The sequence below is a fragment of the Microtus ochrogaster genome, chromosome 5 (genome assembly GCF_000317375.1).
Source record: "Microtus ochrogaster isolate Prairie Vole_2 chromosome 5, MicOch1.0, whole genome shotgun sequence".
Taxonomy (NCBI): domain Eukaryota; kingdom Metazoa; phylum Chordata; class Mammalia; order Rodentia; family Cricetidae; genus Microtus; species Microtus ochrogaster.
The window spans coordinates 50,835,893-50,846,835 of NC_022012.1; the positions used below are offsets into that span (position 1 = coordinate 50,835,893).

The 10,943-nt window shown below is 50.7% G+C and overlaps 1 protein-coding gene across 6 annotated transcripts in view; it reads right to left on the reverse strand.

The window, feature by feature from the left end:
* Window positions 1–10,943, reverse strand: part of Lingo1 (leucine rich repeat and Ig domain containing 1) — a 163,211-nt gene that overhangs the window by 48,143 nt on the left and 104,125 nt on the right. For 4 of the 6 annotated variants that reach the window (XM_026779143.1, XM_026779141.1, XM_026779142.1 and 1 more), the window contains one exon: window positions 7,206–7,285. The exons of 1 other annotated variant lie outside the window; for it this stretch is intronic. The gene's annotated coding sequence lies outside the window, so the exon portion shown is untranslated. Of the gene's footprint in view, window positions 1–7,205; window positions 7,286–10,943 lie in introns of those variants that run through there. One more of the 6 variants, XM_026779137.1, reaches the window with a different exon arrangement.

Here is a 10,943-nt window from a genome sequence, read left to right on the forward strand (position 1 = left end):
GACTGGCCCACACCAGCAGGAGTCTGCTGCCTCTGAGCCTGGGAGTGGCGAAGGCTTTCCCAAGTCATACATAAACCCTGACCAAACTCATCTACAGGGCAGCCCTTTTCTTGAGAGAGCCTAAGAACACCACAGGTGGATGGAATCAGAAAAATGGGCTCACTGAGAGGCTTCCAAGATAGCTGGACAGCAAGCATGAGAAACACAGACGCTGGATGGGCACATATGAACTGGCATGATCGGGGTTACTTACATACATGTTAGGTTATATGAACATATACATACAAAAAAAGAGGCAAATGCCAGATATGCACACTCAAAAACACACCCCAAACACACAGACATGGGGAGACACATACATAATCTGGGGTCCAATACACTTACACACACACATACACACACACACCATCTGAGGTCTCAAACTGGGCTCTAACTGGCCCTTGAGGTCCTCTCTGCTGAGAAGAAAATAAAAAATCCCATGCTGCCTGTAGGCGCACATGGCCTCTCTAGCCCTGGCAAACCAAGCAGCAGAGATTAGGCTGGCTGGGAGGCAAAGCCCAGCATGGCCTGAATATTTCACGGGAGATTTTGCTTCACAGAAAATCCCTTCTTCGCCCCTGTGCATGTCAGGGTATAATTACCTATTAAGGGGCAGAGCAGAAACACGGGTGTAGGCACTGCCTCTGGCTCTGCACAGCCCTGGGAGTTCCTGGCCAGGCCTGGCCCAGCTCTCACTTGCCTGAGCAGAGAGGGAGAAGCTGGACATCAATCCAGAGCATGGAGTACCCTAGCTTAGGGTCATCTCAGTCCCGGGTGAGAAAGGGATGGCGATAACCACCAGTCTTCCCTGTCTCTCCGGGCACTATTGTCTGGAAACATGACAGGACCTGTGGAGTGAGACAGCAAGCAGGTGCTGGAAGGAGGGAGACACTGAGGCTAGGCCTGGTGACCTTGACTCTGTCCTCAGAAACCCACTTCCTCCCTTTCCAGCTTGTAGACTGTTTCCAAGGATGAGGCTGAGCTCAGGTGGCTCCCTCCAGAATGCCCTCCAGGACCTGCCCAGGTCAGCAGCCCTCCCCATCTCAGGCACCCAGAATTTACTCTCCATCACCGACTAGTCATCGAGGGCTGACACAGCAAGGGGTGAGAGCACCCGAGGGCCAATGTCCAGTGCATCCAAACCAAACAAGGTTCAGACCCGGCAAGTGCACACTTCAGAACAGACCCAGGAGACTGAAAGCAAGGCTTCAGATCAAGACCTGTGCGCACTTTCACAACAGCACTGCTCACAACAGCGCTAAAGCAAAAGCCACTCAAATGAGCAGATAAACAAATGTGGCTGGCCTGTGTAGCGAATACAATGTAGCCATAAACAAATGTGGCTCATGTGTAGCGAATACTATGTAGCTGTAAACAAATGTGGCTGGTGTGTGTAGCTATTACTATGTAGCCATAAACAAACGTGGCTGGCCTGTGTAGCAAATACTATGTACCCATCAAAATGAGCAGAGCACTGACACACACCACAGCTTAGAGGAACATGAAACCATGATGCCAAGTGCCCAGAGTTCCTGTGATTCCTACGGAAAACAGAGTGTCAGCAAAGCCAGGAAACACAGAGGACAATGGGGAGGACTGCTCACAGGTACAGGGTCTCTTTGGGGATAATGAAAACTCCCTGGAATTAGATAGTGACTATGGACCCATAATCTCATGAGTATCCTAAAAACCACTGAACCATCATTTCAAAATGGTGGCTTTGACAGTATAATGAGTTGAAATTAGGTGTTTTTTAAAAGTTGCCTGAATGGAACAAAACATGCACACATGGGGCCCTTAATATTTTGTCTCTTACTTACACATTTGCCTCCCTCCCAGGCTCTGAAGGGTGGAGCCCAAGGCCCAGCCATGGCAGGGCAAGCACTGGGCCAGAACAGTGACCACACCAACACACTCCCCAGGACACACTCATGTCCTGTGAGGACTGGCATCAGTCCAGGGACATGGCCCATGTTGCTCATGGGCATCAGTCCATGCCCTAAAGTCAAGTGACAGGCTGGAGGCAACACCCAGCGGTGACACAGAGGTCCTACCACCCTCCAGATTCCCAGGGCCTCAGAAGGAATCTGCTTACTAGCCTGCCCCCTCCTCCTTTTTATAGGTGAGTGTCCCCCAGTCCCTTCTGCCCTTCTGCTCACATAGATACCCTTGAATGCTTGCTTAGCCCTGCTCTCAGGTATCAGGCATTTCCTCCCTCCCTGGAAGTTTCACTCTCTCACTTCCTGCCCCCAACCCTCCTCCCTCAGCTTCCTCCCTGAGCACAGGGGGAACCTGAGTGCCCCAGACTGCAGGCTGACCCAGGATCTGGCAGGCCTCCAGCTAGAAGCAAGGTGGCTGGTGGCCCATCAAGGAGCACCAAGCCAGGGGAGGAGAGGAGACAGGGAGGGGCAGGTGGCAAGCAATGGGGTAGTGGAGAGAGAGGTCGCTTTAGTCTCAAGGTCCCAGCAAGACTAAGCCAAAGTCTAACTCAATAGGAAGAGAGTTGGACATGGGTTACTTTTATACATACGATGGCTCATTCCTACAGACACAGGTCATTCAGGAGCAGAGAGAGGTAAGGGGAGGAGAGAAACCCTCCTTCTGTCCCCAGAGCACAGTGTCAATAGTAACAGGGTGAGACCAAGGGCTGTCTTAGTTAACCGCCTTCTTCAGTAAGCCCTGATCCTGTGTCTACCTTGAGCCTGACTCTGATGGCAGACTAAGCCCTAACTCCCCAGGCAGGGCGGATGGACTGGCCCTCAGAGAACCAGAGGAGATTCCAGATGGCTGCCTGTCTCTCCTACTCCTCCTCAGGGCTGGATGACAGATCTGAATTGTGGGTGTTGGAGATGGGCCTCAGCTGAGTGACTGCTGACAGCTGGGCCCAGGGTGGATCATGGGTGGCTGATTTTCTGACCTTCCGGAGACCAGACACAAAACAGGCCTGCTGGTACTGCATGTAGCAGGGACCTAATGGATGCTGGCTGGCTCTGGCTCCCTCTCTGAGCCCCACCCTGGGCCTCTCAGAGGAGTTGTTGCTCCCCTCCCCCACCCCCTCTCCAGGCAGAGCCCTGGAGGCTATGAACTGCCCCATGCACTCCCCAGCTTTCCTTAACCCAGATACACCTCGGCAGGTGCCACTCAGTACCCTCAGCGGCTGCCAGCTAACCCCTCAGAGGTGTTAGCTGATAATGAAGACGTTAGCTGTAAGCTGAAGTGTGGTTCCCTGCCAGGAGTATTTTGGTCTTTCCGGATTGGTTCTGGAAATGGGAAAACCTTCCAGACCTAGCCAAATGGCAGACAGGGATGCAAAGAGAGTGTAGGGGACAGTGCCTGAGAGGAACAGGATATAGGCTTTCTAGTTTTAGAAGCACCCCAAGAAAGAGACCCCACTAGCTGAGGTCTTAAGCACCTTTGAATCTCAGTTTCCTTGTGTGCAGATGCACAGAATAGCAACCTCACAAAACCATGTTGTCACATGACCTCAGTGAGCTAGGTAAGCTGTGGGGAGCACAAAAGAGTTCCTCACTCCCTGACTTCCTTCTCCCCTTTTCTATCCAGTCAGCCACCCTACCCCCTTGCTCCTCACACTGCCCCATCAACCACTGAGTCTACTGTCCCAATTCCCGAAGTCTCTTCCCAGGCAAAGGTCAAGGAGACGACGGTAGAATACTGGCTATGAGGCCTGAACACATTGGCAGAGGCGGGAGGAGAGGACCTTTCTTCTCACTGACCACCTCTGTTGTGGCCTGAACGAGAAGTGTCCCCACGTGTTAAGCACTTTGTTCCTAGGAAGCGGAGTAGGTTGGGGGAATCCTTAATAAGTGCAGCCTTATTGGAGGAATTACCCCACTGGGGGTGAGCTTTCAGGGGTCATAGCCTCAACCCACAGCTTTTCTCTGTGTTTCCTGGTAGTGATTGACATCTGAACTCTCACTTCCTGTTCCCGCTGAGATGTTGTGCCTGTTTGTTGTCATGATGCCCCAGTTTTTAGAACCCTCTCTCTGGAACCATAAGCCAAAATACACTCATCCTTCCATGTGTTGCTTGTGGTCATGGTGTTTTGTGATAGCAACAGAGAAGGGACCAGTACAGATCCTATCTCAAATCACACACTGCACATACACCAGTTGTTTAAACATAGTTCAACCCTGCAAACAACTAGAAAACATATAGGGCAGGGTTTTTTTTTGTTTGTTTGTTTTTGTTTTTAAGCGGAAACTTTAGGGGGAAAGAGTGACATGTTAGACTATAGGAAAATGTTGAACTTTTGAGGGATTAAAATAAACCATAAATTTAAATGAAGCAAAAAGTATACAAGAAACAATCTGTGAAAAACTATTTGAAATACAAATCAAAGAGTTAAGTTTCTTAGCCTCTCAGAGATTAGTAAGACTTATTTCACTGCCTCTGCCTGTTTCCCAACCACCGATGGGGTCTCACTGAACCCCACTCCATCCCCCAGCCCACCTGACATGTGCTGAGACCACATCTTGCCTTTGGCCTCTGTTTCTTTCTCTCCACCCCTAGGCTCCTTCTCAGTCACCCCCCCCCCCACTCCCCGCCCCTCTCTTCTCCCAGCCTCCAGCCAGCAGAGGTCCTGGCTGTCCTCTCACTTCTGCTCTGCTCTCAGTTGATCTCAAGGCATTAAACATGATCTTTAAGCAGAGGACCACAAACCTGTGCCTCCAGCTCAAAAGTGTCCCCAGAGCTACAGCCAGTGCCTCGGCCAACCCCACAGTTCCCCATGGAGGTGTCACACCTTTTACCTGTGCGTACTCACGACAGAAGGCACACCACCTGGACCCATCACTCAGAAGGACCCTAGGCTTGGCCCTTCTGTCCTGCATCACTTGGAAATGTAAAAAGGACAATCAAATGAAGGGCTATCTATTTTCATACATAGTCATCCATTCTCTCCACAGCTGTGTCCCTTTCCTGCAGCTTCATCTCCTTCCCTTCTGGCTACAGACTGAGCATCCATGAGCATCCCTGAGCACCCCTGAGCTGCTAATACAATGCCACAGGCAGGAAGGCCATCCTGTGGGACTGGGGATGCAGAATGCTTTCCAGGCACACACAATCCTTGAGTTCAATCCCCAGCACTACCTGAATCAGACATAGTGGCTCATGCCTGTGATCCTAGCACTTGGGAGATGGAGGCAGAAGGATCATATCCTGATATTATCCAGGCCACCTATGCCCCTCTCCTGCTGTGTGTGTTTTGCGTTGTTAATTATTTTATGAGTGTTTTATTTATAGGTGTTTTGCCTTTATGTATTTCTGGGTACCATGTGCATGTAGTACCCTGGATTCCAGAAGAGGGCATCAGATTCCCTGGAACTAGAGTTACAGATGGCTGTGAGCCATCATGTGGGTGCTGGGAATCAAACCTAGGTCCTCTGGAAGAGCAGCCACTGTGCCTAACCACTGAGCCATCTCTCTCCAGCTCCTCCTGATGTCTTTTCTTTTCTTCCTAGCACACATGCACATACATTATCTTTCATGCCCCTACTTGCCCATTAAAGCATATGTTCCATGGAGAAGGCATTTGGGGTCAGTTCGGTTCTTAACCAAACCGGTGCTCAACACAAAGACGGTGCCTGGCAAATATCTTCTGAATAAACTGATGTGGGCAGAGAGAAATGGACAGAAGGCCTGACTGGCGGCAGCTCCCCAGCCGAGACTCAAAAGTGGTCAATGGATACATGTATCATTAGCAATTGAGAAATGTAAAGTAAGATCATTTTCTCCTATTAGACTGACAGGAATGTAAGTGGCTGCTAATGACGGTAGCTGGGAAAGAGCCTTCTGCAGGTCTGAGGGAATGTGAGGCAGCCCAGCCTTCCAATAGTGTATCTGGCTGTAAGGAATAGAGCAAATGTGGACCTACACAGAGTCTCTGACTTGGGTAGACCACTTCCAAAAACATCGTGAAGGTCTCACCGTGCAACCGTACACAGATGTCCAAACCCAGAGCTTCCTTGAGTGAGGGTTATAAATAGCCAGATGCGGGAAACCACCTAAATGGCCCCGGCAGGATTAATAATTGATGGCGAATTTACAGACCATCCGCACAATGGATGGGAAAGGGAAGATTTCTGTGGATAAAATCTGTGTGGTCCACAAGTCTGGCAAAAACTATGGTGATGGAGACAGACATGCACCTGGTATGACCATGCATTTTTGCTTTTAAAGTATGCTTGTATGCACATGGAAGAAAGTTCAGAAGGATAAGCATCAAATGCCTTAGCAGTAGTTAGTGAGTCCCTGGGAGGAAGGGCTCCAACTGCATGCTTTTAATTACCCAGGCAGGCAGCTGGGTAGGAGATGTACTATTTTAATACTGGGAAGATGCCTCCACCTAGGACAAAAACATCCCGTGCCTCCCCTGGGTAGAAAGGATGCAGAAGGAAGCCATTCCAAGGCCCCCATTCCCCTTCCCTGTCTTATCTCTGTGGCCTCTCTCTTCCACCTCACACCTCAGGCAGTCTGGGTTCTTTCTATTCCTGATGCCCTTCACACCCATCTCACAGCCCTGTTCACAGGCCCACAGGCCCAGCTAGCCCTGCCCCGCCACCTCCTCAGCCCAGCTCTGCTGTTATGAGCTGGAAAGGGAGAGCCAAGAATCCTGCTGCATTCTTCAGGACGAGCCAAAATTGTGATCTCAGTCTCAGCTCTGCCCCCAGGGGCAGTTTTTGGGGACAGTGACTGTGGCTTAAACAGGTCAGTTGCTTCTGGATGCAGAATGGCCAGAGCAGGGGGAGGATGGGCCATTACTGCGACTGAGGGAAGCTCTCCCACTTCACCCCTACCCCCAGGAAGGAAGGAGCCCTACAGAGAGCTGGGAATTTCCAGGTAAGAGCTGTCCGGTGGCTGTGATACCAAGCATTCAAAAGCCAGAGCTATAGCAGAGGAGCTGTGGGGAGCTGAGTCCCTGGGGTGGGAGTACTTGGCAGGTGTTCACAGCATCCAGATCCCGAGAGCCAAGCTGGGCCTCCCTGAGCAAGCACCTGCTGCAGGGGCTGGAAGCCCTAGGTTGGATATCCTGCCATGGCAGGTGCTCACTCACTGAGGGCTGTCTTGTTCAGGACCCTGGGCCTCACACTGAGCCGTCATACCCCAGAACAACACAGGCACAGTGAGTTGCCTTGCTCTCTTCCTACCTGGGTCAGAGGCACAGGGGAGTCAAACAGAGGGACTGCCGGAAGCCTGGGGAGCAGCAGTCTGTGGGTCTCAGCGTGCACTGTAGGGGAAGAGTGGGAAGGTTAGTGTAACAGAGATGGCTTCCAGCTACCCTGGACAGATCCCCACTGCCTAGCCCACAGGGCTCCATGACACAGTACAGGCCTCAGACATCAGCCTCCATCCCATCCCCTAGGCCACTAGTGTGTAAGAACCACCCTGAAGCTCAGAGTCCCTGTCCAGCACTTTCTTCCCCACCGTCTCCCTGGGCATTCCAAGGCTTGGCCCACCTTGGCTTTATTGACACTAGCAGCACACAAAACAGGCCCTGCTCCCCAGTCCTCCTCACCATTCCCATCCTGTCCATCACACGTGTCCCTTGCCTGCTGGAAGCTTCGCTAGTGTGTCTCAGCCCTTAGCACCCAGAATGCCTAGTTTCTACTCCACCATCCCACAACACTATAGTGAGGTCCCCACCGCTGACCACCAGTTTCCTGGCCTTGCTCTGTGGGCCTGTGGCTGGCCAACATCCTCCCTTGGGAGTCTTCTTCCCATGCTGTGTGGCACCCCACCCTCCTCTTACTCAGTTTCCCTTCCTCTCCTCACCCAGGTCATCACACCCAAGCCTCGGCCACTCCACCTATTCTGCAGTAGTACTCGGAACATGGTCCTCCCTCCAGATTGTCTCAAAGCCTTTACCTAACTCCTTGTCACCTGGGCCTCAGTCCAAAGCACCACCTCAAAGAGCCACCGACCACAGAGTGAGGGGAGTGTGTGGGGGCCTCTGCGACATATTTCCTCTTCCACATACCTGTTACCTGTCCCTGTTCCAGCCGTTGTATAGAACACTGTCTCACAGGGACAGTAATTGTGATCTGATTCATGTGCAGTCCGGCTTACCCTTTCTAATGCACGGTTCCGTGAGTCTTGACAACTGTGTGCAGGCATATAGCTACCACCACAATCAGAGACAGAAGAGTTTAATCCCAAGTGGCCATGGGCTGTCCCTTTGTAACCAGTGGCTTCCTAACCTCTGGCAACTATTGACCTGTTTCTGTCCCTGAGGTTTTGATCTCTCCAGTGTCTATAAATAGACTCCCGTGTGGAGCCTCATGTTCGGTTCTATTCACTTAGCACGGTGCCTTTGAGATTTGTCTGTGCTGTCTTATGTGGGAATCTTATTCCTTTTTATTGCTGAGTAGTATTCCACTATTTATTCACTCCCCAGCTAAAGAGCACTTGGGTTGTTAACCAGTGTTTGTAGACTACAAATAATGCCACTATAAATATATAGATGGGTTTTTACATGAGAGAAGCTGTCCCTCTTGGTAAGTACCTACCTAGCAGAAGCCTTGTGAGGCTGTGTGGTAAATGTTCTTTGTAAGAAACCATAAACTGCCTTTTTTTTTTTATGTGGCCGTACTATCTTGCATTCTCGTGAGCAACCTTCAAGTCTCCCAGTTGCTCTGGGTCCTCTCTGACATTTCATAGTGTCAACATGTTAAGGCATGCAGTTGCACCTCAGGAGGGTTATGGTTTGTGCCCTCCCCTTTCTTCCCCCACCTGCTCCACCTCCCTTACCTCCCCCTGTACTGACAGCCATGAGCATCTTCTCTTATTCCTTGTTTATTTCCTAGCACCAACTTTATAGGACACTTTCTTCTTAGTTTAATTATTTTATTTGGGAGTGTTTTGCCTTCATGTATGCCTGCACATCACGTGTGTACCTGGTATCCTTAGAGATGAGAAGAGGGAGCCAGATTCCCTGGATCTGAAGTTACAGATGGTTTTGAGCCTCCATCTGGATGGTGGGACTCAACCCCAGATCCTCTGGTAAGTAGCCAGTGCTCTTAACCTCTGAGCCATCTCTCCAGCCTCTAGTTTTAATTCTGTGTCCATTTGGTTCCCATCTACCCCACCAGTATCCCTCCAGCCTCTAGTTTAATTCTGTGCCCATTTGGTTCCCTTCTACCCCATCAGTATCTGGTGCTGGATGATGGTGGCGGTGGTAGCTGGCATCCATAGTGGCCTGTGCACTGTTCTAGCTCTTTACAAATGCAGCTCATTTAAGCCTCGTAACCATCCTAAGAGAGACAGATGCTGTCGATAGTCCCACTTTATTTGTTTCTTTTGTGGTTCTGGGGATGTAGCCTGGGTCCCCAAACATGCTAGGCAAACCCTTTACACCAAACTGTACCCCAAACCCTCCAGGATTCTCATTCTGCATAAGAGAAAAAAGAGACACAAAGAAGGAACCGGCCCACGGTCACACAGGTAACAAGAGGCAAAGCCAGGCTTTCATCCTGGTGTTCAGTACTCAGAATCAATTATCCTAACCAGGACATGACATGGACCACAACAGCCATGTAATAAGCCATGGGCTGGATAAATGAACAAGAAGCCACAGCCTTGGCCTTTGTTGTTCTGACAGTGACTCTGTAATGGCCGTGGGAGCAAAGAGTGTCCCTACTGAGAGCACATGCCGTCTGCTCTCTGCAGCTGTCTGGGCCACAAGAGATGCTTAGGTTGGTAGGCTGTGAGCTGAAGCAATGACACTATTGGAACACAAAGCATCTCAGAGCTTTGTATGACTCCTACCATTGCCGCCCTCAACTCCCCACACAGGGACTGGAGGCCACAGGCTCTATATGGTGCCAAGAGGATTCAAGGTAGGAGAGCTTCAGGTGGTCAGTTCCAAGGGGCTAGACACGCCCAAGCTCCCCTAGCTCCCCACCCTAGAGTGTGTGCTCCACAGTAGCAGAGGGGAGAGAGAGCATCAAGAGCCTGAGCTGCCAAGTGTCCAAGGCCCATACTGTGTAGCGCAGGCCCTGGAGCCACATGGTGACAGCTTGGTCTCCCAGGATAGCTTTCTGGGCGGCAGAACTAGGCCCCCTCTGGGGCCTCTAAATAACTGAGGTTTGGGGGAGAACACCACAGTTGTCAGCTATGGGGTTTCTTCTCCACAAGAAAGGAGCTCCAAGGCCCCATAGTGGGGCTCCCAGTGCGGGTATCTCCATATGTAGGAGCTGAGGTAAGGGCAAGGCAATGTCATGACCATTGGGACCCTATAAAGGTCTGAACTTGACTTTAGAAAGGTCAGGGTACCCTAAGAGTGGCCACCTAGCCTTGGAGCTGGGACCAGATCCCAGAAAGACACTAGGACCTCCACTCAGCTTCCTAGAGTGGATCATGGGGGAAAAAGAGAAAGCCATAGGGCTTTGGAACTGCTAACTTAATTGTAGGCTTATATTTCAAACTCATTGGCACTTTACTTGGCAATTATCACTTTAGATACGGTGTGCTCCTATGGGAGCACAAAACAGGGAAAAGAGGCAGTCTCCCTACCCCAGGATAACATGCACACTGGTGGCACTCAAGGGAACGGTCTTAAAGTTCATATATACCCTGCCCCTTCTCACTTTTTCTAGAAGCAAGACAAGAGTGCAATGGAATACTCCTCCTCAAACTAGAAGGCGCCATTTGGCTCCTCAGAGGCTGTTAAAAAGACTCTTCTGGTCAGGTGGTGGTGGTGCATGCTTTTAATCCCAGCACTTGGGTGGCAGAGTCAGGCAGATCTTTGTGAGTTCGAGGCCAGCCTGCTCTACAGAGTGAGTTCCAGGATAGCTAGGGCTGTTACACAGAGAAACCTTGTCTTGAAAAACAGAAGAAGAAGAAGAAGAAGAAGAAGAAGAAGAAGAAGAAGAAGAAGAAGAAGAAGA